Genomic DNA, 22,683 nt, shown 5'->3' on the forward strand with positions numbered 1-22,683 from the left:
ATAATACGGAATAATTGAACGATCTACTACGCGTTAAAGCTCGTTTGTTACTGTTCCAATATTTGACCAGTGTGTTTCGAATTCCTAGACGATTTAACGCGAATTTAACGCAGGAAGGTTATTGACGGAAGACTCGTTGAAGTTGATCGAACAAAACGGTCCATGAATTAAACATAAATACGAATATTCCATCGTAATACAGAAAACGTTCGTGGTAAACTTTTATGAATAAATTATGCAAAACGTTTATTTGTCTACGTTAAAAGAATCACACTAACTAATAACGTAGAGTTTAATGTATTTTAATGGTCGCGGATAATTCGGCCACGTATCGATCTTTCCTTTAAATTCCCCTTACGAACCTGCACGAAAACGAGCCTAGAATCTAAAACAAGATTCAAAGTATTTGAAGGATGTTCGCTACAGTCGAGATCGAACGGGCCAAAGGAAAAATTCACCGATGCCAAGAAAACGTTGGTTGCGGAAAATTTCAGCGAGTCCCGATGGAACCAGACGTTCTTCGTCGCCCGACATTTATGACGCGCGAAATGTTAATTAAGTCGACGGAAGAGAAACTTTTCTGTCCCAAAGGTTCCGCTCGAACGCGCTACGACTCGCGAAATAGAGAAAACCACGAGAATAGAAAGGGTGAAAATGACCCCGGAACGAGTTCAAAAATTGGCCCGTGCAGACGCGCGTTCAATTTCAACCGATAACGCGGCTCTTCGTCGAAAATATGTGGCTATAAACGGTTTCTTCTCAAACCGAACGAATCCAGTTAGTTTTTATCGGCATTTTCGTCAGAGGATCGAACGATGAAATTAAGCGAATTAAATTCACGAAACGGTGCCGCTTCGTTGTTTTTCCGCGCGAACATCGAACGGTGTTTTCAAACGAAAAGAATCGTCTTTGAGTATAACGCGTTCCGTGTTAACTTTCCATTTGCTTCACATGTTGAATAACATGTTGTTACACATCGTTACCACGTGTTTCTAACACGTAACTAGCGATTATAGTAATTCGAGCCTTCGACTAGGCTCTAGAATATCGCGATGAATTGTCCAATTTTTGAGGAGGTTAATTTCTGGAAAGAAAAATTCTACGATGTCTGCGGTAACTTCTCGGTCAGAATGGCGAGGCACTTGGAAGAATTTCCTTCTATCGTCCGATATGCTTCCATCTCTTAACGTCTTACTTCATTTTCGCGATAGCAGCCGGACGTTTCTCGATCTTTCTTTCTCTCGAAATTTCACAGATTCTATAGGATTAATAGGAAGATCCCCGGACAATGCGATTTCAATACAGTCGGTCGTCCTAAGAACTTTGATGGAGCGTTACGCATCCAACGTCGCGTCTCATAGAGCAAGTCGTCCCCGGAAGGTGCAATTATCCCGGGATTAAAGAGGAGCTTTGACAACTAAAACTTTCTCACGATCATTTTCTCGTTCACCCACCGCGCATCGCCGATTCCTTCCATTTTCAATTTCCGCGGACAACCGCTAACATCACTCTTACTCGGCATCTTGCTTCTTCAGCTACGAATCGATCGCCAACCGAACGAAAGATCCATTCGCGAAGCTCGCTCGATCAACTTCTCGTTTTATCGTCGATCTTAATCCTTCGCACTTTGAATTTTATTTCAATTTCGTTACCAGCAGCTCGCAACGCTTTTAAGTGTTTTATTTGAAATTTACTTTAGCTAAGAAACAAGACAATTTAAATGAATAAAGGAAGAAACGAATTCGCTGAAATACCAATTTTATTCACACTATTGTTGTATTTTGTAATTTTTAAGCGTATGATATATCTTTTTTTCTATAATTTATTAAAATTTACAATCAATTCTCGCATTGAGAATTTTCAGTAATTTTTCTGGCGTGGCTCAGTGACATGGCTAAATATTTATAATAAGTTAATACTTATTATAGATAAGTATAATTTATAAGTATTATAAATAAGTAAATATTAATTAATTTAGATAACTAATTGAATCTAGCGTTTAGGTCTAGCGGGTAGTGTCTCTTCAGCCTGCGGATCTGGTCCGACGTATCACGTAGTCCAGTATGATATATCTTGAAACAACTTCCAGGATGCAATCCTGGTTTTCTCTCGCGCGTTTCACAAGAAAAGGTGGGACTGAAAGAATGTCGAGTGGGATTCGACAAAGGAGCTGCTGAGATAAAAAGCTGATGTCGACTCACACTCGACGTAGGAGTGTTAAGGGTTAAAGCCTTCGACGGGTCGTGGATTTTCGTAAGATCCGATGAAATCGTTGTCGGTTGTACGCAGAAATAATGGAAACGATGAAAGTAAGAGCACGAACGATGGGAACGATTCGTTGCAACGATTCATAACGGGTGCAGATCGTAATCAAGGCTCATTGCAAGTTCGTGGAAAACTAGCGGAAAACAGGTCCTGTATGGGAACATTTTGTTGGAATAACGGTATACTATTTCGTTCGATAGTATTTTCGGGTGGTAGGGCGCGTTCTGCATATAATGAATAATACAATGCGAAATTGGTGGAATTAGCATGGAAATGTATCGCATAGTAGGAAATCGGAATGTTCGAAGCTCGTCTGAATTTTTCATCTATCGCGCAAACATCGGTCGTATATTCGGCGAATGAATTGCACGAGCAGCTATTATGCTTGATCCTAGTCGACGATAACAATTGTTACGCGAGAAGTTTTCGACAGCAATGCGAAATATAGCTGGCAACATAATGAATAATGAATCACGAGAGGGATGCAGATCGCAGACAATTATAAATCATCTGATATATATTGGCTCCGTCAGTTGCGACGTTCTCCAAGCTTCCAGCAATCGAATTTCCTTAATTTTACTTAACGTAGAGAACGAACTGTCTCTCCATTGCGAACGTTGTTTCAAACCGATAAATCTTGTTTATTATTTCCTACATGACCATTGTACCGATTGACAAGTTCGATGGAAAAGCGATACGATTTTATCTTTTTCTTTTTTAATCAGATAAATACGGTTCTTTTATTAGATTCTAACGTCAATTTTCATAATATAATTGTTTTGTAATTACGTAAAAGCATTGTAGTATCGTGGACAAAAAGGCCTACGAGATATCGGGTAAACCATAAACAATGTCGCGAGAGCCGAAGCGCCGTCGGGCCCATCAACGTGTGGTCGGTCCTTCGATTGAATAGTTTCGTAGAAAAGGCCCAAGTGACCCTGGCCACGAGTGTTTGCGAGTCTAAGAAAAGACAAAGGGATGCTAGAACAGGCAGTGTCGGTGGAGAAGCGAGAGAGTGCGAATCGAGAAGTCAGAGAGTGCGAGTTGCGTCGTCGAGATAGTGTTGCTAGTGTAACATCAAGCAAATCTCACTGCACAACAGTGACCAGGCCACACGCCGAGGGCAAGATAGCATGCAGATGTCTACGCATCCTTACTGCGTGCCCTCAATAGTCTTAATTAAGGACATAGTTAAGTCATAGTTAAGGTCCTTCAAGACCAAACAAGTATCTGTAGGAAGCGTAGTTGCTGCCAGGTGAAAAGAGAATTCGCGTTTCGTCCCGGGACAACCGGTGGACTCGTCAGTAAGGCTATGCCAGGTAGTCCCTGCCTTAGACGTAGACGGAGCCTCGCTAGGTGCGGTATTTGTACCGTGACACCGTATATTCGACCGCTAGCGAGACAGACAGACTCGTTGTCGTCGTAGTAATGTTGGCGGTTGGTACCCGCGGATCTTTTGTTTCAGGTTTCCTTTGCATTTATTGTTTGCTACGGATTGACACGGGAAAGTTAGTTTTCCTCCCATTTGGTATCTTCCTTTGGCAACTTTCTCTCGAGGGCGGCTAAAACCCTTGCTGTTCCACTAACCTTCTTATTATCCAATCGGAAGCGGTATCTAGTGCCCTCATTTTCCTAACCAAAATTGTCATCAACAAATCCGATGGTCCCGTGTCCTTAGACACACCCACCTTTAGCTTTCCCCAGACACAGGATCGTCAGTAAAACTTCACTCAGTCTCTATCTTTGGAATAGTCGACACCTTTTACCCAGTTTCTACCCTTAGACCGGTCGCGTACTTAGCGTATCAGTGTAACTAGGTTTTACATAAGGTTGTTGCAGTGTATTGTGATTTATGTGTGTTGATTCAGTGTATATTCCATTGCGATTGCCGAATTCGTAATAAAGTTTAATTAAGGGAAAATTGATAGTTGTGTTACGACCCAGCTATTTTATTTTATCATCCAATCCTCAACTTTACGTGACACTAGCGTTGTCGTGAGAGTGTGATCCGCGTGAGAGAGCGTTTGATCCGTTGTGACGAGAGTTGCGAATTAACTATTGAGTTGTCTAGATAATAGCACGTTATTGTGATTAGTTCACGTTAAACAAGCATCGTTCTTCTGTTTAATCAACATCTGTACAATCCATTTATTGTAAATAAATCGATAACAATATCTTATTTCCGATACTACAGTATCTACTACGAAACGATACAAAAATACCTTGATCCGATTAATTATTACGTAAATGTAGCATTAACGTACAATAAATGTAACAGTGTGCAAATATTCGTATAGCCAGTATAACATGCGCGTTTATTTAGTGAATTGAATTTAGCGAATATTATAAATTTTCAAAGTTCCAATGTAGAGAACCGTCAGAAACGTCCTCCGAGTATTCGACTTAACACGCAGTTGCTGAAATTCAAGATTTTCTCATCTGTATCACATGCTCCCTGAACCCTTCAATTAATTCATCTAAACGACCATCAAATCCTCTTTGCATAATCCTTGCAATCAGAACTAAAGCAGCTATTACTCTCGTTCCCTATCCCAGACCAAATATCAATCTGCGAAACGCGAACGCGATTACGAACACAACCGAGCACGATCTCGCGTGCAACGATAACGACTTCCGGTTACAAGCAAAGTGGAAGGTGCGTAAGCTTTCAGAATTTGGCTATGAATTTACGATACTATACGACCTTTCTCGGCTACGCTTACTGCGCGACATCAATGTAAACGTAAACGAAACGTTATGATTACCATGTTCGATCGATCGATCGTGGTTTTCCATCGACCGCGCGGAACAACGCAGGATGATACCGAACGCTAGCTTTCGAAAGTCTTTTACAGCCGTACAACTATTTAACAAATTACAACGAGAGCGTAGCCAATTAAACATTGCGGACGGTAGCGCGGTACTGGCGTTGATTTATCGCCCTGAAACAAATATACTTGTTCGTTCATAATGATGAACCCATCGTGGTATTTGCCATGGAAAACAAGGGAAAGGGAGTGCGATAGACGAAGAGAATGAGAAAGAAAGTAATCCAGTTAATCGCAACAGTGCGTCCTAAGCGGGCGAAACGTTGTTTCTAACGTCGTTGCATTGGCATAATCTGTTCGAGTGACAAACTTCCAGACTATCTCTATGCTCGTGTCTACGATTGACTCGATAATGAGTGTCCGGAGGAAGTAACGAGGAAACTACGGGGACGAATTTTAAAGAGTGAGTAGTGGCTGAGCCGAATCTGGTCTCTCTGTTTAGCCGACTCGTTCGAAACAGTCGGCGATTTTCATCGAATCGTTTGGAATTCATTTCCTCTGAAGCGAGGAAAAAAAGAAAAACTTTCTGTTTATTCGGTATCCCTCTGTTTTCCTCGGTTTTTCCTCCAGAAACGTTCCGTCTCTCGTTTAGGGAGAGGGATACGCGCTCCTAAAAAATTATGGAACGTCCCGTTATTACCAGCGCTACGAGGTAACAAGATTTTTACTATTTATGTGCTCGAATCAAGATGTCTTGGCAGATGTACAACGCCATCGTGAATTCCTCTTTCTCTCTCTCTCTCTCTCTCTCTCTTTTTCTCTCTTCCTCTCTCTCCGCGCTATCTACGGGTAAAAGTTGGTTGCGGAGGTGACACGCGGAATTTGTTAAAAGTACGGTAAATCACGTAGCCAGCAGCTGAAACATCCTTCCAAACTTCTGACGGACATTATAAACTGCGCAAAACAACCGCAATTCCCTGTCGCGAGACACAGATGTTCAGACGTCCTGGTCTTATCACGCAGCGTCGCAAAAATGAACTTTCGTGTTTCGATACACTGGCGATCTTGTATTCTGCACTTTGCCAAAGTTACGAGACTTTCATCGTCACAGGATCTTTCTCTAACTCGCGAAGAATCCAATGACAAATGTAAATCATAGGAAACAAGGCGACGAAGTGGAGATTCAGCGGAAATTCATGATTCGCCGCGTGGAAACAATATTCGGGGAATATTTTCAAAATTCAGAATAGAAATGACTGTTTGGAGATAGTAAAGCGAGATTTAGCAGTTTTGTAGCTGTGTACACTCCCGTTCATACGTTTCCTGCAAATTCCGCACAATTTTTTAATTCCGTGTAAATTTCGCACAACGTTTAGTTTCGTACGAGGGGTGACAGTCTGTTTAAACGATTAACCGGCCATGATTTTGCAGTTAGCCGAGACGATTATATGATAATCAGTAAAAGCTGTTTCTCTAAATAACGAGAGAAGTATAATGAATTGATAATTATACGTATTTGTCCTCGCAATTCCTTAAATTTAAATCTCATCGAAAAGCTTCGTTTGAAACAGCTGCAACACTCGAAAAACTTACCTAAAATTTCAACCAAAATGTGGAATTAGTTAAGAACGAATACGATAGAAAAATTAATAATATTTTCAGAGGATAGTGGTTGAATCGTGTGGTTTAAACGACGAGATAACCCGATGTTGAAACCGTCAAATATACAGGGTGGTTGGTAACTGGTGGTACAAGCGGAAAGGGGGTGATTCTACGCGAAAATGGAAGTCGAAAATATAGAATAAAAATTTTTCGTTCGAGGCTTTGTTTCCGAGAAAATCGACTGTGAATTTTCGCTCGGTACGCGTGCGGTACGTTATAACGGATCTCACTGTAGATCGTTGTCTCGATGGAAAAATTAAAAAAAAAAATTAAAAAGAAAATTTTTATTCTATATTTTCGACCTCTTTTTTTCGCGTAGAATCACCCCCTTTCCGCTTGTACCACCAGTTACCAACCACTCTGTATTTTAAAATAATTAATAAATACAAGAGAATGTTCCCTAAGACGCTCAGTACTAACTGATTCGCCAAAGACTGTGTATCGATCGCTAATAAAATCGCTCGAGACCAAGATTGAAAAATTGTTCACCTTACGATCGCGTTCGTTTATTTATAATGGTCGGGGGAGTATCGGAAAATTGAAATTTGACTTTGTTCGACGGTTGCACGTAGCGGCAACATTGTTTTGCCTGGAATTTATTTATTATTAGATTATGTGTGTCCTAACGATGTTGATACTCCGAGGTAAAATAACAACATGATTCGAATTGCCGTGTAGCTCGTGTGCCGCTACGTATAATATTTCATTAAATCAATAATAGCGAGAATTGGTTAAAATTATCGTAAATAAAAATGAGATTTTTATTATAACGTCGAACCTATGAATCCCTTATTTGATTTCCGTAAGATTCCATCATTTCTATGCATCTTTCCACAAGATTCAAATCAGATAATAATTTTGCAATAGCTTTCTAATCGTTGCGAGAATAATCTCACTATCTGGAAATGTCCTACCATTTACAAACAGATACGTACGGGGAATCTGCAAATACTGTTACCATTTTCGAGTAACCCTGCACCAAAAACAGTGAGAGGCCCTGCAGGTCGTTCTGAACCTAAAGTTCAGGTCCTTACGACCTCGTGGATTTAATAGGGACAGTGAGACATAAAACACGCGGTTGCTAAACATGGGGAAAGCAGCACGTTCGTGCAGGAGAAACCTTCTGCACAAGATTGGTAACCCAGGTCGGACAAATCCGTTCTGTTATGGTCCGCGAGAGCGATATACCGACGTCGTAAAATCGGTTCGGAGTTACGGTTTACATGTTTCGAGGATCGAAATTTTTACTATTACTATTTTACGGTCTCCCTATATCGCTTATACCAAGTATACTGAATTTCACGTCTACCTTTATATCATTGAAACGATTTTTGCTCTAATGAAAGAGATAGCAAACGAAGCGTAACTTTTTAAAGACATTTTTTTTTTGTTTATTATTATTTACAATCAATTTTCGCATTGAGAATTTTCAGTAATTTTTTCTGGCGTGGCGCAGTGACACGGCTAAATATTTATAGTAAGTTAATACTTATTATAGACAAGTATAATTTATAAGTATTATAAATAAGTAAATATTAATTAATTTAGATATCTAATTAAATCTAGCGTTCAGGTCTAGCGGGTAGTGTCTCTTCACGGATCTCTCCTGCGAATCTGGTCCGTCGTATCAAGTGATCCAGTAATTAGGGGGTTTCGATGTTTGTTGACTCTTTTGCCATATCTGTCGCTATATTTTGCTATTTCCTCTTTGACTGTGGGTATCTTGAGGTCGCGATGTATTAGTTCGTTGGTGACATACCAGGCTGCATTTATAATGGATCTTAGCGTTTTCGATTGGACGCGTTGAAGTATTTCAATGGTGGAATTACTTGCTGTTCCCCATAGTTGGATTCCGTATGTCCAGACAGGTTTTATTACGGTCTTGTAGAGGGTAATTTTATTTTGTGTGCTTTTTAAAGACATTAGGGCGAGAGACCGTGTCGAAAAAAGAAACGCGTAAATGTTTGAAGTAGAAAAGTGGAGAAGTTTTCAAGAATATCGAGAAAATCAAAAATTCCGTACGTATAATTCTCGTTTCGTAAGAAACGCGTCCCTGTAATACCCGAGACTCTTGGAAGTGAAATCGATCAATTCCACTTTTCGTCAAAATCTCGATTTCATTATTCGCGCGAATATTGAATTTCCAAGAAAACGGATTACCTATTTCCGTAAATTGACTTATCACGAGAACATGATATAAATAGTAATAAATTTGAAAGGAAGAAATTCCAGAATTATTTCTAATATCTATATCATTTTTATCTCTATCGTCCCTATTTCTTATTTCATCTTCGCAACCTCGTTAATCATCTTCCTAATTTACAGAGTTGCTCGGTATGGTTCGCGAACGACGTTGTTTCGTGTTGTTTTGTAGCTTGATGATCGACGTTTATTTTAAACGAGCGTTCCACTGTGCATCCTCGATGTGTCGTTTGTGTCTTTCTCCTCTCTAGTCTCCATGATCTTTGATGTTCTTCAAAGGATGACAATTATGTAATACGTTAATTATGCTGCGACTCGTGCGATGTTGCAGTGTGTAGCCTTAATAGCGAAAGGTCCGTGAGGCGTGAGATAAGCTCGCGTAATCAAAGCATTCCATTTCACGTAACTTGGCGTGATATGGCATGGCATGGCGTGACGCGGCCAAGTATGTTTCTGCATTCATGCACTTTTGAACGTACTCCCTTGTTCCTTGAGGGTCACACAACCTCCGAGCACGATAAAGGGGCTAGAAATTTTCAAGGACTGCTCGAAACTTTTCAAATTCCGGCCAGTTTCTTGCCTAGCAATAAACGTCCCACTAAAGGGATAATTGCGAATCCCGAGCTTTCCGTTAATCGTAACTCGAAGCCCACGATTTATAACGAAAAACGTTTCGTTTATAGAAAAAGGAGGAAGAAAAATTTCTTCGACTATCGATTTAATTAACACGGTGAGGCTGATACGGTTTCGTTTAACTCGAATCCTTGTCCATCGAGATAAAATACTAATCGCAAGGTTCAAGGCTGAAAAGAGAAAGATTTCTTATTGTTAGTCTCTCGAAAATTTCTTTTCCCGCTGGTAACGAGATTGCGCTCTATTCGAATATTTAGATTAAGATTAATTTGTAAATTATTTAGACGAAGAAGTAATATTCGACCTGAATCGATCAAACCCTCGGAGGGTTCATCGAAGAACGTTTGAATACGACGAACGAGAATTACTCAGGGAAATTAGTTGATTAACAAGACAGGAACTTTGACGCTATGCTTCGGTTACGATATAACGTAACACGTAATAAATCATTCCGACAAATCTTTCCGATGATCTTAAAACATCCTTTATAGGTGTTGCAGCCCTCGACCCGTGAACGAAATCGCTATAAAAATTCATGCGCGATTGACACCGTTGTTTAACGTAATTTTAGATAACGCTTACATAATCTATCGCAGCTGTTTGCATGCTCGTGTGAAAACCCGTACTGGACTCGGCCAGTTTGCTAATTATCGCATAATCTAAAGCGAGCAACTCGCGTGCAAAGCGAAACTGGCTTAATGAGTCCCCCGAGAAAAGTAGGAAAGAATCAAGGACGATCGTTGGATCGAACACTGACAACTTGGCTCTGACATTTTCGTTGCTCGAGACGAACAAAACCCCCGTGTTTCATCGCCATTCTCCATCATCTTTTTCCCATGTTATCTCTCGAAAAACCTAACTGTTCGACTAAAGAGGAAGAAAAGTCACGATCGAATCTCCCTTTGACCATGACGAAGTATCGAGACGAGACGAAGAAGCCCGGAAACAACGTCGAGGAGGACGATTTAACGTTACTGAGAATCTGATTTTGCGCGAACGAACGAACTCTGAGATTCGAGTTTCCACGAAATGCCGGTTTCCAGTTCGAACGGTCCATCTGTACCGCGGAAAAGTTTTCCTAAATCTCCTAAGGAATCGACTAGACTCGCTTTCCTTCGCTCTCTTTCCGCACGCAGTCGCGATAAATTTCGTTATCGGAAATGTACAGAAACTTTCCAACAACTTTCAAATTACCGTCTTACTTCCGGCAATCAACGGTCGTCGGATTATTACACGAACGTTCTTCCACCGAGAAAAGTATTTCAGTATAAACTTAGTTCCGTGTAATTTGTATAAATTAACTTGTCACGCACTTCTACGTTCGTTTAATGATAATTTAAGTGGCTTATGGGATAACAATTTTCAATCGCCGTAGAAAAAAGAAACGTGTAGCGCCAAAGCATGGATTACAAAACATCTAAAGTTAAATCTGTTACGGGCTTCCAATTTCCGCACTTGAATCTTGCTTTTTTTAATAAACGAAGAGACTTCCAACCATCTGTCTGCAACCTTATTTTTCCTGACGTCGTTTGCATACTGGGTTGTTCGAGTTCATGCGGTCTTTTTCTAGGTTTCTGTGTTCTAAAAAAATGCAAAAAAAATTCTTGATAGCTGCTGCAAGTTTGTAGAACATCATCCGATAACTTTTATCGCTACGTGTTACCTTGATTTTCTGAAAAAATTACTCGAAATTGCTTAATTTTCTGGTTAAAAACGAGACGCAAATGTTCTAACAAATTCTCCCAAGAGATTCAAATAAAATTACGCGTATAAATAATTCTTTTGTTTCTTCCTCAAAGTCAAGAAATTTATCAACGACCAGAGATATAGGAAAAATGCTAGAAAATCCCGTATTCCTTTACTTATAATCGAATAATCGAAAGAAAGGAATATCATCGGCTCGTTTACCTTGACGCCTGTTTATATGGCGTAAATCATAAAGTGACGCACGAACGAGGAAACGAACGAAACAGTCGCGTACAATGACAATTGGAGTTCTTGGGTCTTCACGAACGGAAGGAGCATCATACTTCGTGAATTTTCTAGCGACGTGACTTTTATGAAACGTTACGTTCGAAGGATACGCGGGTAAAACGTTACACGCCGCGACGCGAACCATAATCTTTTCTTTTCTTCTTCTTGACGACACCGGTTTCTCCTTTTACAATTACGCGACGCCGGAACAACCAACGCTAGCATTGCTCGTACTCTCTCGCCCGTGAAAACACTCGCCGACAGTGCAGGCGAATTGTGTATTCTTCGCCCGTGACTCGTCCAACGCACGCGAATTTTTTACGGCAGGCCGAGAAAGGTGGAAAAATGGTACTTTCGTGTTTCGAGTCTGCACTCTTTATTCTTTTGCACTTCCATTTAAACGTACTCGTTACTTTCGTCAGGAAGATGACTTCCTCTTCCGTATTTTATTATACAGGTCGATACGTTTACAAAGACCGTGTATACACAGCAACTCGTTATCTGTGTGTCTCGTTACCTCTACGTCACTTACGTCTCGGTCAGAGTTCCGTCTCGCTGCGATCTCACTTACAAATCGGTCCGCCTCTCGATATTAAGCGAAACGCAAAGACATTTGCCGCGTCTCGTCGACCAGAGACGATACGTTTTCCAAATAACCAGGCTGCATGGAGGAAGAATCCGCGGGAGAATGGAAGAAGCTTTGCCAGTTACACTGCGCAGGCTTTAATACACTGATCCCCTAGGAGTGGCTTCTCCCTTGTGTTATGTCTATTATGAGCATTCTATTTCTTTTTTCTCTTCTTTTCTCTTAGCACGCAAAATCACGAGAAGAGAAGACGAGGAAGAAATAGCAGCGATACCGCGGCAGAGTCGCCGCTTGCCGCCAACCAGAAACCATCTCGTTTGTCGACGATTCAGTTTCTAAGAAGATTGATACGATGCCATCGATTTTATTGAAAAATAATACCAGTCGAACGGCGTGTATTGTGAAAGGACGTTTACGCGGAAGCGATCCGTCGTCACTTTCTTCGTCGGAACGACCCCCGACCTGCCTCATCTTATACACATATTTTCTTTAAAAACTCAATTTATCCCCATCGTACCGTCCTATTCCAGGCTCCTTTTCCTTCTCTTCTTCTTTCCTCCTCCTCCTCCTCCTCCTCCTTCTCCTCCTCCCCCTATTACTTCTTCGAGTTTAATCCCAAGGAAAAGGATATTAAATCAGATAAGCGGCGTCTCGCGGGAAAATGAAAAGTCGACGAATCAAAAAACGGAAGATGAAGAAGGGAATCAGAAACGAGAATTAGAATGCATCGAGGACAAAAATGGGGCAAGGCTTGAGGGGTGCGCATACGCTCCATTCACAGAGCAGGCGTACGTGTACACGTAGAGGAGGCCTTTCTCGACCCTCGAATAGACAAAGAGGAGTAAAATAGCAGGCGAAACGAAGAAAGATGGTGTGCACGTTGACCCGTTCGTGGTTTCTTTATTGCTTTTTGCGATAAAGCTCGCGCTAAAGATCGACCTTAAAGCAGTTCTTCGTCCTCGCGAGTAGCGAGAATTATAATGTGGTGGACGTTCGTCGGATAGTAAAAAAAGATTTGTTAAATTCCATCGTTCGTTCGTTCCCGCTAGGTTAAGACAGGATTATCGAGCCGAGCTCAAGCAATTCGACGCGCGATTCGCCAAAGATTACCGACAATTTCGAAACGATCTACAGGGTGGTTGGTAACTGGTGGTACAAGCGGAAAGGGGGTGATTCTACGCGAAAAAAGAAGTCGAAAATATAGAATAAAAATTTAAAAATTTTTTAAATTAAAAAAATAACGTCGATCGAGACAACGATCTACAGTGAGATCCGTTATAACGAGACGCGATAAAGTGGACGCGTACCGAGCGAAAATTCAAAGTCGATTTTCTCGAAAACAAAGCGTCAAACGAAGAATGTTTATTCTATATTTTCGACTTCTTTTTTCGCGTAGAATCATCCCCTTCCCGCTTGTACCACCAGTTATCAACCATCCTGTATATATATATATTTTTTAATATTTATTAAAATTACAATCAATTCTCGCGTTGAGAATTTTCAGTAATATCCTGCATATTTGAAGAAGATCTATCGAGCTCGTGATCAACGTTGTAATAAACAATAAAATATATCGCGTACATTGACAACTGGATTATTCGAATCATTTTCTTGTTCTCGATATTTTCCTCTCGCGCCACCCGAAAGGTACACGATATTTTCTCATCTTTTCGTTGTTACGTCAAAGGCCAACGGTGTCTCGCGATATACAACAAATTTGTCTATTCGGTGCAAAATTCAAAACTGAATTGTTTAAACGTTGAATGTTGCGTAGCTGGAATAACTTGCACGTCGCTATTGTCGCAAACCGACAAATCGAAAGATCTACAAACTCGTAGAGCACATTAATTTCCTGTTCTTTCGTGCTCGTTCGAGGTTGCTATAACTTAAGATGCAAATCCTCTGGATGGTTCGCCCATTCCTCTAATCCTAATTCGCCATCCTGACGGCTAATTAATACGGTGGCCATTTGTCACAGTCGCGATAAACCATTTCGCGAATCGCCATTGTTTCGAAGTCGACGTCGACGTCGACGTCGACGTCTCTATACACATCGCGTGCGCTGTTTAAAGCAGACGTCTGTTATTTGGTATAGACAAATCGAAACCAGCGTAAACTTATGGACGCCTTTACGAAGGTGGAATCTTTACGAGGACAATCGACCGCACGGCTACATTTTCCACCGGCGATATCGTAATTCGACAACGATCGGCCCGTTAATAAAGTAACAATAAACGTCGGACCTGGACCACGAAGAGCACCACCGGCAGCAGTTCGAGCAGTCCTGGGTTTGTCTTTGTCGCCGAGGCAATCGATAGAGCTTAATTGACTCGAACATGAGAGAGCATTCGTACGTTCAACGTTACATCGACTCCGTCGGTGAATCGGGTCACGGTTTCGACTGTTCCGAAATTTTCGAAGGCCGTTAGTCGAGCCACGTTAAGAGAAACTCGATCGTGTGGTTACCGCTGCTATTTCGTCCAGCCTTTGTACAAAAAATATATATATATATTTCAAGAGGAAATCAATCGTTAGCGTTCAAGAAAGCTGAAAGCTCTCGACAAATTTTCGGCTCGTTGTTGTTACTCCTTCCGATTAACCTTATTGTCGCGTGTAAATTATTCCTATAAATTTAATTGGCAATTGAATATTTACGCTACCGATCACAAGTGCATCGTGCCAGATATAAAGATAAAAGAGCGGAACTAACGTAAAAAAAGGAAAAGAAATAACTGAAAAAGAGGAACAGCGAGAAATTGCGAATCGCTCGTTTTCCTTACTTTGCCATTTCTAACGTTAACGCGTATACGTTCGCCGAAGCAACTCTCAAGAACTCGTTGGAAGCTGTGTAATATCGAAAACGAGATAATCGAAATGACACGGAGGTGTTAGAAGAAAGGTATTGTACGCGAAACATAGATAAACGATTGACTACACAATGGGCTGGATAAAGGGCTTACCGTGAAGAGTGTTTCGCGTTTTATATCATCCAATATGCACCGCCCCCGTGCCTCCCGCATTATACACGCTCCAAGTGACGAATTAAACCTCCAATTACAACTTCGATTAATGACCACCGTTGCGGCTGGATAACAGCAGAATTTTTCAAACCGAACACCGGGCAGCAAACGAATTTTTTGTTTTTTTGTTTGAAACGTTCATCGTGTTAGTGGCTGCGTTTTCCGCTGCAACGAGATGAAATAACTCCCGGTGATTAATCATCTCGTTAAAAAACTTGCAGCCATGGGATTGAACACACGCGATGCACCAGCATCACCGAGTGTCCGTCCTTTCCTATCGATACACCAATTCCCGTTACTCGTACGTTAAAAAGACGTACGCGGAGTATTTCTGGTTATCGTCGCGTGTCCAGAATTCTGGCTCGAAGCATCTTGACTACTTTAATGGCATTAAGCGATTCGTTGAAACAATTGGAAGGTAACGAGGCGGAACTATGGTTTGAAATTGTTCGAAATTCAACAGAGATATAACTTTCAATGGAATGATTGTTTTACGGTAATTTTCCTCTCTATTTCCTTTTCTCGGTTGGGGAACGTAGACGTTATAATAGAATCGCACAATTTATGACCTTTGCCACAGGCTTAATAGAAAGTAGGTGTCGCGATATTTTATAGGTTCAGTGACACGCTGATCGGCGATAAATTACACAATCCATCAAGCAGCTACTCGTAACGAAAGCAAAACAACGGCGCGTATTTGCTGGTTGGAAAATTATTTTAAAGACCTTGGTACGCGTGGCGATCGCGACGAAGCTGTTTGAAGAACATCGTGAAACTTAAAATTGTACGGTTCACGTATTTCCAATATATTTGTACCGCGAATACGTTCGTACGCTGCCACGTTATATATTCATTTGTTGCGTATAAATACTCGCCCCAGATGCTTCTCGCGAAAAATTCCTTGAAAAATGCAAGCAAAAGTCGATGAAATGCCCCCAAAATACCCACGTGCGATTCCATCCACTGACTAAATGTAGGAATTTTCGCGTATCAACGATGACACCGATAACGCGGAGTATACGATATCATCGAATCAGCCACGATAAAATACGCTCGATAGAAAGAATCGATAGCAATTTAGATGCGAAAATCGTAAATAAAAAATAGAAAAACGGAAAGCCGGTTGAAAAGGATATTTTGAGAGGAACGACGGACAATTTAACGAAGTTTGTAACTTTCGCAGGGAGAAAAATACGATAACTGCTGATGATAACGCTCACCGTCGATCCAACGTCAGGCTGCCAATAGTCGTCCGGTCTTCTCTGTTCGAGGCTCGGCCGTCGTATGCACGCCGCGCGTCACATTTTTGGTCGTCAGTTTCCGGTAATCAGCCCTTCGATCGGTTGGCTCGTCGAGCCACAGCGGTTCGTCAATTTCTATCGTAGACTATATCGTCTGTGCAGAAGAGAAACAGAGCTAAATTAAGACGTTGGACGATCTTCGTTGCAAAGAAAATCGTCGATGGTTTAACTATGGCGATGTAATTGCACTTTTTTCTTGTATTTGTAATTATACCAGCTAGGTAGTATCGAACTTCTCTGTTGGGGGGAGTGCAACGATCGAAGAGAACGTAACCGACTAATGGACGACCAACTAGATTTACGCGTTCTATCGAACTAACAACGGAACAAAAGAAAAACTGACTCGATAAACGTATAAATGACACGCGGTGATTTATGCTGGGCCAATCGCGCCACTTCTAATTCCCAGCCAATACACATTCTATTTAAGCCAGGCCATCGATCCTTCTTTCCTTCGACAGGCATTCTCATCTTTTACGTTCAATCTCGAAATTGAAACATAACGAACGATAGGAATAATTGAAATAAATCTTTTAACCGCTAAAACTTATGAAACGATCGATCAGCCAGGCTTGTTTAAAGCCTTAACGAACTCCCCTTAGGTCGGTTAATCCTGCTTGATCAGTAACTAACGACTAACACCACTCTGAATACTACTTGATTGCCAAGTACAGACTAACTGATTGCTTCCAACTCTGATTGCTAACCGAATCCGAAATGCTGATTCCAACGCTTAAGTTACACACCCATCGACGACTAATCGCAACTTTATCGCCATAAAACTATCGCACCTTGTATCTCTAACGCGAAAAGGAGGCCTTCGTGGGTGCATAAAAAGGACAATCTCTGTTACGTCGAGCGACACTCTACCTGGCCAGGCCATACACCGCGGGCCAGACGGACACCAGACGTCCGCTCATCCTTACGGCGTACCCTCGATAGTCTTAAGGACCCATCAAATTCCAGTAATTTGCCAGCTAAGGTCCTTCAGACTCAACAAATATCCTTTTTCTCAATCACTTTCTACAGACTATTGTCTACTACGGCTTGACAATGGAAAGTTAGTTTTTATCAAGTACCATACTTCCTACTAGTAGCTTTCTATCGAGGGGGCTAAGACCTTCCTAATCCACCAACCTTCGTTTATCCAATCAGAAGCAAGGTATACTGCCCTCGCTTTCCTGACCAAAATGTCACGAACAAATCCGATGGTCCAGTGCGCTAGACACACCCATCGCTAACTTTCCTCCGACACAGCATCGGCACTGTAACTTACTTCTTCTACACTGCTAGAAAAGTCAACGTCTAAGTGTAACTCACATCAACTATCCAAGTCGGTTCTCGGGATTACCGAACATTCACTTGCTCTATTAAGTATCCTCTAATGCTACGTCCACCAACATACTAAATTCAACTTTAAGAGCCTTGCTCTATTGTGCATATCTACCTTATCTTCGTGCGACAAAGTGTCATCTAGGAATTATATCTACTCAACAGTGTAACTTGAGTATTGGAAATAAAAACCTTATAATTCTATGAATCACAGTGTTATACCCTCTCAACCACCCCTATTATATTAACGGAAATCAGGGGATCGATCGACTCGCGGTGTCGATTATTATAATCGTAACGGGAATTTACGACTCCCGTTGACGTCTCTCCTCGCGATTGCGTCTCCACGCGATTGGTCGAAAATACAATCTCTGTCGTTGTTACGTTGCTGGAGAACGTCGATTCTCAATTTCGTCTGGTCGCAGTCCCGTGAACGACGCAGGGTCAAGTTTAGCCGATCTTGGTCGGATTAACCGTGGCAGGTTTGTCGGCCGGAAGCACGTTCCGATAGCGAAAGAGGGTATTTTGCAGCGCAACCGCGTTTCTACGCCAGTAATTCGGAAATTTCGCTTCTCCTTCGGCTTCGATACGAACGAACAGGATTTCGCCGTAGCCGTCGCGCCTTCGCAAACGGAAAATTTAATTCCAGTCTTAACCCAGTTCCGGAAGAATGCGCACTAAGAAGGACCTCGAAACGAGCGTCGATACGCTTTTGCATGCGCCACGAGACCGCGTCGAAGCAGCTCGAATCAACAAAGCCAACACACACAACTAGAAATACCGTATAAACAGAGAATTCGACTGTCCGATCCTTCTACAAACCGGAGGAGAGACCGTAGTCCTCTTTTCGTCGAATTGCGCACGAAACTAGAATTCGTGGAAATTCCCATGCGACGTTGCACGTATTAACATCGGCCCCTTTGTTGATCGTGCAGGAAACTCCATGTCGTATAATTAATACCATTGTACGAGTTTTCTTGTTTGAACTGCGGAATCCCTAATTATTATCACGGTTGTAGAAATCATCCAAGTTACCAAGTTACTTTACCTACGCGTTCCGGCGAGAACACCGGCGCCAATGGAAATGAAGATCACAGATGTCGTTGAGTTTACAGAAAGGGTGAAGGTTGATGGAGCGATTGTTTGATGTAAAAGATTGATTCCTAACACGCCACGTTTGTGTATAATACGCGATGTGATCGAAGATCCAACGGCGAAAGTCAACGAAGTGGCGATTTAGCAAACACACGGTATTTCAAATTCTTCCATAAACCATCCATCAATGCGTACAGGATTACGTATTCCAGGATCATATATCCCGATCATCGAGGACATTTTTCCACGTGCGAGTCGCTGGTTTTCCGTCTCTTTACGGCCAGTCGTATATCGATGGAACTGCCGATCGAATTATCGTAAAATCGTCAAGTCGGCCGAATTCGCGAAGAAATCGTCGTAGCACGTTAACGTTGTAAAAAGTCGGCTGAGAAAAACTCGTTTCACGCTACGTTTTCCACCTACCGTCGTCGATTCGAACGATTCAAAAGCTATTAATTAATACGCAGCCGTCTCGAACGAATAGCATCGATGCGGCGAACGCCGATAACATAATTTCGCGAACGATCCCGACGTATTTGATTTACATATTCGATTACTAACGCAGAATCCGCCCATTAAACAAAATGAGCATAATTTGCACGTTTATAACCGAAAAGTATTGCACCGATATTCCGATAAACTATCACGGACGAGGGCATAAAGGCAATATTATGATATTATCGATCTTGTCCACGGACCACTCATCAACGATTATTTTTCCATTGTCTCGATCGAATCGTATAAAACCGAAGTTGCGGATGATCGGGCCGATATCCCGTACACGATCATTGACCTCTGCAACGTGTCGAGTGGTCCGCGCACGTGTTCCTGCCGTTTTTCGGATAATGCAGACACGTTGGTATTGCCGAATTTGTGACGCGTGTAGAACACATGAAATTGCAGCAGTTTCGCTGATCGCCGTGTCGATCGGAGTGTTGATAACCCACGAACAGAATACCAGCTCTTTCGTAGATTACAATGGACTTTTAGGTTCGTGCCATTTCTTCGATAATCTACTATCTGGAGAATTTATAACGAAAGAGATCGATATTGTCGGTCATCGAAGAAAATTCTCCATTTCGATTTTTCTTTCTCCTTGTAACGCTTTGTTACGCTTCGTAGCATACCGATCGCGCGAGAAAATATCCCACGACGATGAATATCCAAGCGAATTCTTTTGTTCGGATAATATAAAATAATATTGCCATTAAAACGTTCGGTAAATTTCACGCAAGGTTCTCAGGCAGAAAAGAACTCATTCGATGTTCCCCGGACGCGACAGATCAAAAGGCTCCGCGCAACTTTTTCAAATCCTCTTTGGGAGTCAGCGACGTTCTGCTTGAAGGTGCATCGCAGTTCCGCTCGTAAGACGTCCCTCTTATTTCCAAATTCCCTTTGATATCTGAAATGTCAGCGCTCCAAGCACGACGTAATGAATCGAGCGACCATCGTTATTTGACTGACCGACACAAAGAAATTCCTCTACCTAGGGAGCTAGTTTCAACTTTGTCGTCGGTGCGACTCGAATTACCTATCGACCATTGCTGATAAAAAAAAAACCAGACACAGAGTCTACAGATACAACAGCGGAACGATGTGCAAACTTGAAATTAAATTAACTTTCTGTCAAAGTGGATCTCTGTTCAACGTTTTTCTCTTACTCGTGAATTAACGTTCATGGCTTAAACGATTTCAATGGCGCTGTAAATGGAAAGACTACAGCAGAACGGTCCCGCTAACATAATAAAGCCATTACGCGAAGCGACATCACTTTTATAGATTTTTCCTTCTTTAAACTCGCCTGCATTAATCCCGAAATCTCGTAATACGAAACGCGCGAATCAACAATTTCCTCGCGACGTTCTCGATAATGATAAATTAATACGGCAGAACGTAGAATCCAGAACGAGTTATATTCTCGTTCGGTGGAAGTTGCATCGTTGATGCCACAGCGTCGAAACATTTTACTTTACAGAGATGAAAGAAAGGAGCGACTGTAAAGGATCTGTAAAGGAGGTTAAACGATGAGATTACTGGTAGATAAAATCGTTATTATATTTGAAATCGTCGATACAATGTACTAGTCGCGAAACGGTGTGCGTAACGTCGTGTGGCGGATCGGTATCAACAGGACGCCGTCAGATCGAGGCATCAACGCGGCGCAACACCTCCCGGGCGATCCGCTGGTACCAACCGCCAACACTAGAGGGCTACGACGACAACGAGTCTGTCTAACTCGCTAGCGGTCGAATATACGAGCGATTGATACAAATACCGCACCTAGCGAGACTCCCTCTACGTCTAAGGCAGAGACTACCGGGCATAGCCTTACTGACGAGTCCACCGGTAGTCTCGGGACGAAACGCAAACTCTCTTTTCATCCATCACAGTCGTTTGGTCGCTGTTTATAATAATCCGTTTGCGATCGCGTCCGTTTATTTATAGTAGTCGGGGGGAAGTCGGAAGACTCAAATTTGTCTTTGTTTTACGGTTACGTGTAGCGGCGACGTTGTTTTGCTCGGAGTTTGTTTATTCTTACGTTATACGTAACCTAACAAACTTCATACTCCGAAGCAAAACAACAACACTTGAATCGAATTCTAACTCATGTGCAGCTACAGATCTTTACCGGTGTACGATAACCGAGTGTAAAATATAAAATTGTTGATATACAGGGTGGTTGGTAACTGGTGGTACAAGCGGAAAGGGGGTGGTTCTACGCGAAAAAAGCAGTCGAAAATATAGAATAAAAATTTTTCGTTCGAGGCTTTGTTTTCGAGAAAATCGACTTTGAATTCTAGCTCGGTACGCGTCCACTTTGTCACGTCTCGTTATAACGGATCTTACTGTGATTTAAAAAAAAATAAAAAAAAAATTTTTTATTCTATATTTTCGACTTCTTGTTTCGCATAGAATCACCCCCTTTTCGCTTGTACCGCCAGTTACCAACCACCCTGTATATTAAATATGTATTTAATATCTATGTGTAAAAAATATAAGGTAATAATACAAAGAGGAGCCACACCTCACGGATTTCAACGACCTTTAAATAAATACGTACAAAGGACAACATTCTGAGCAACTTTTCCCTATACGTGTTATCGCCGTGACGCTCGACCTTAGTTTTCGAGATATTCATAAAAATATTTCGAAGATGGTATCTCACTAGGGATAGCCATCCACATGTTATATTATTATACCACTAAGCTATAATATTTTACCAAATATCCTACTGGACAAATTGTAAAATTCAAATAAATAAATAAAAAAAAAAAATTCATAAAAATAGTTCTCGTACTGTTTCGTTGGATTTGGGATTATCCCCATTGTCTCGTGGTACGACGCCTTCACGCGTCTCACGTTTATTAAACTTAATTCATCGATGCTAATCAGCTGTAATATAAATAAAATAAGTTTTACTCGTACGTTGAGTCATGCGTGTATCCCGTTGACCGTGGATTCGTTATCGAACCTGAATTCGTTGTCATCGACATCTCGACCATCCGATCGCCGCTATTACTCGTAGCCTCTTGTAATAACCACGTTTGTAACAATAAATATCAGCTATAACCGCGATGGTAAATTCGAGCGAAGGTTCGTGAAACGCCCAAAATTCCAACGTTAACCTGACATATTTATTCGATAAAATACTAATACGTAGAGGTAAAAACCATACAAATTAAAAAGTAATAAGCGTGAAATATTTACAAGGATCGGAATAGATTGGATGTTCGCCCATGTAGAATTAAATCGTAGACATATCGCGCTGTTAAAATATCTATTCACGAAGCGAGACACGGATCGCGATCGTGTTAGCGAGGGCTTTACGATTTCCTTAATCCACA

The 22,683-nt window shown here is 41.6% G+C and overlaps 1 protein-coding gene across 1 annotated transcript in view; it reads right to left on the reverse strand.

Annotated features, from left to right (window-relative positions):
* LOC117210843 (tyramine/octopamine receptor) overlaps positions 1-22,683 on the reverse strand; it is a 56,539-nt gene that overhangs the window by 13,963 nt on the left and 19,893 nt on the right. The window contains exon 2 of the mRNA XM_033454243.1: positions 16,331-16,505. The gene's annotated coding sequence lies outside the window, so the exon portion shown is untranslated. The remainder of the gene's footprint in view (positions 1-16,330; positions 16,506-22,683) is intronic.

Source organism: Bombus bifarius, unplaced genomic scaffold (genome assembly GCF_011952205.1).
Source record: "Bombus bifarius isolate JDL3187 unplaced genomic scaffold, Bbif_JDL3187 scf7180000008213, whole genome shotgun sequence".
Classification (NCBI taxonomy): domain Eukaryota; kingdom Metazoa; phylum Arthropoda; class Insecta; order Hymenoptera; family Apidae; genus Bombus; species Bombus bifarius.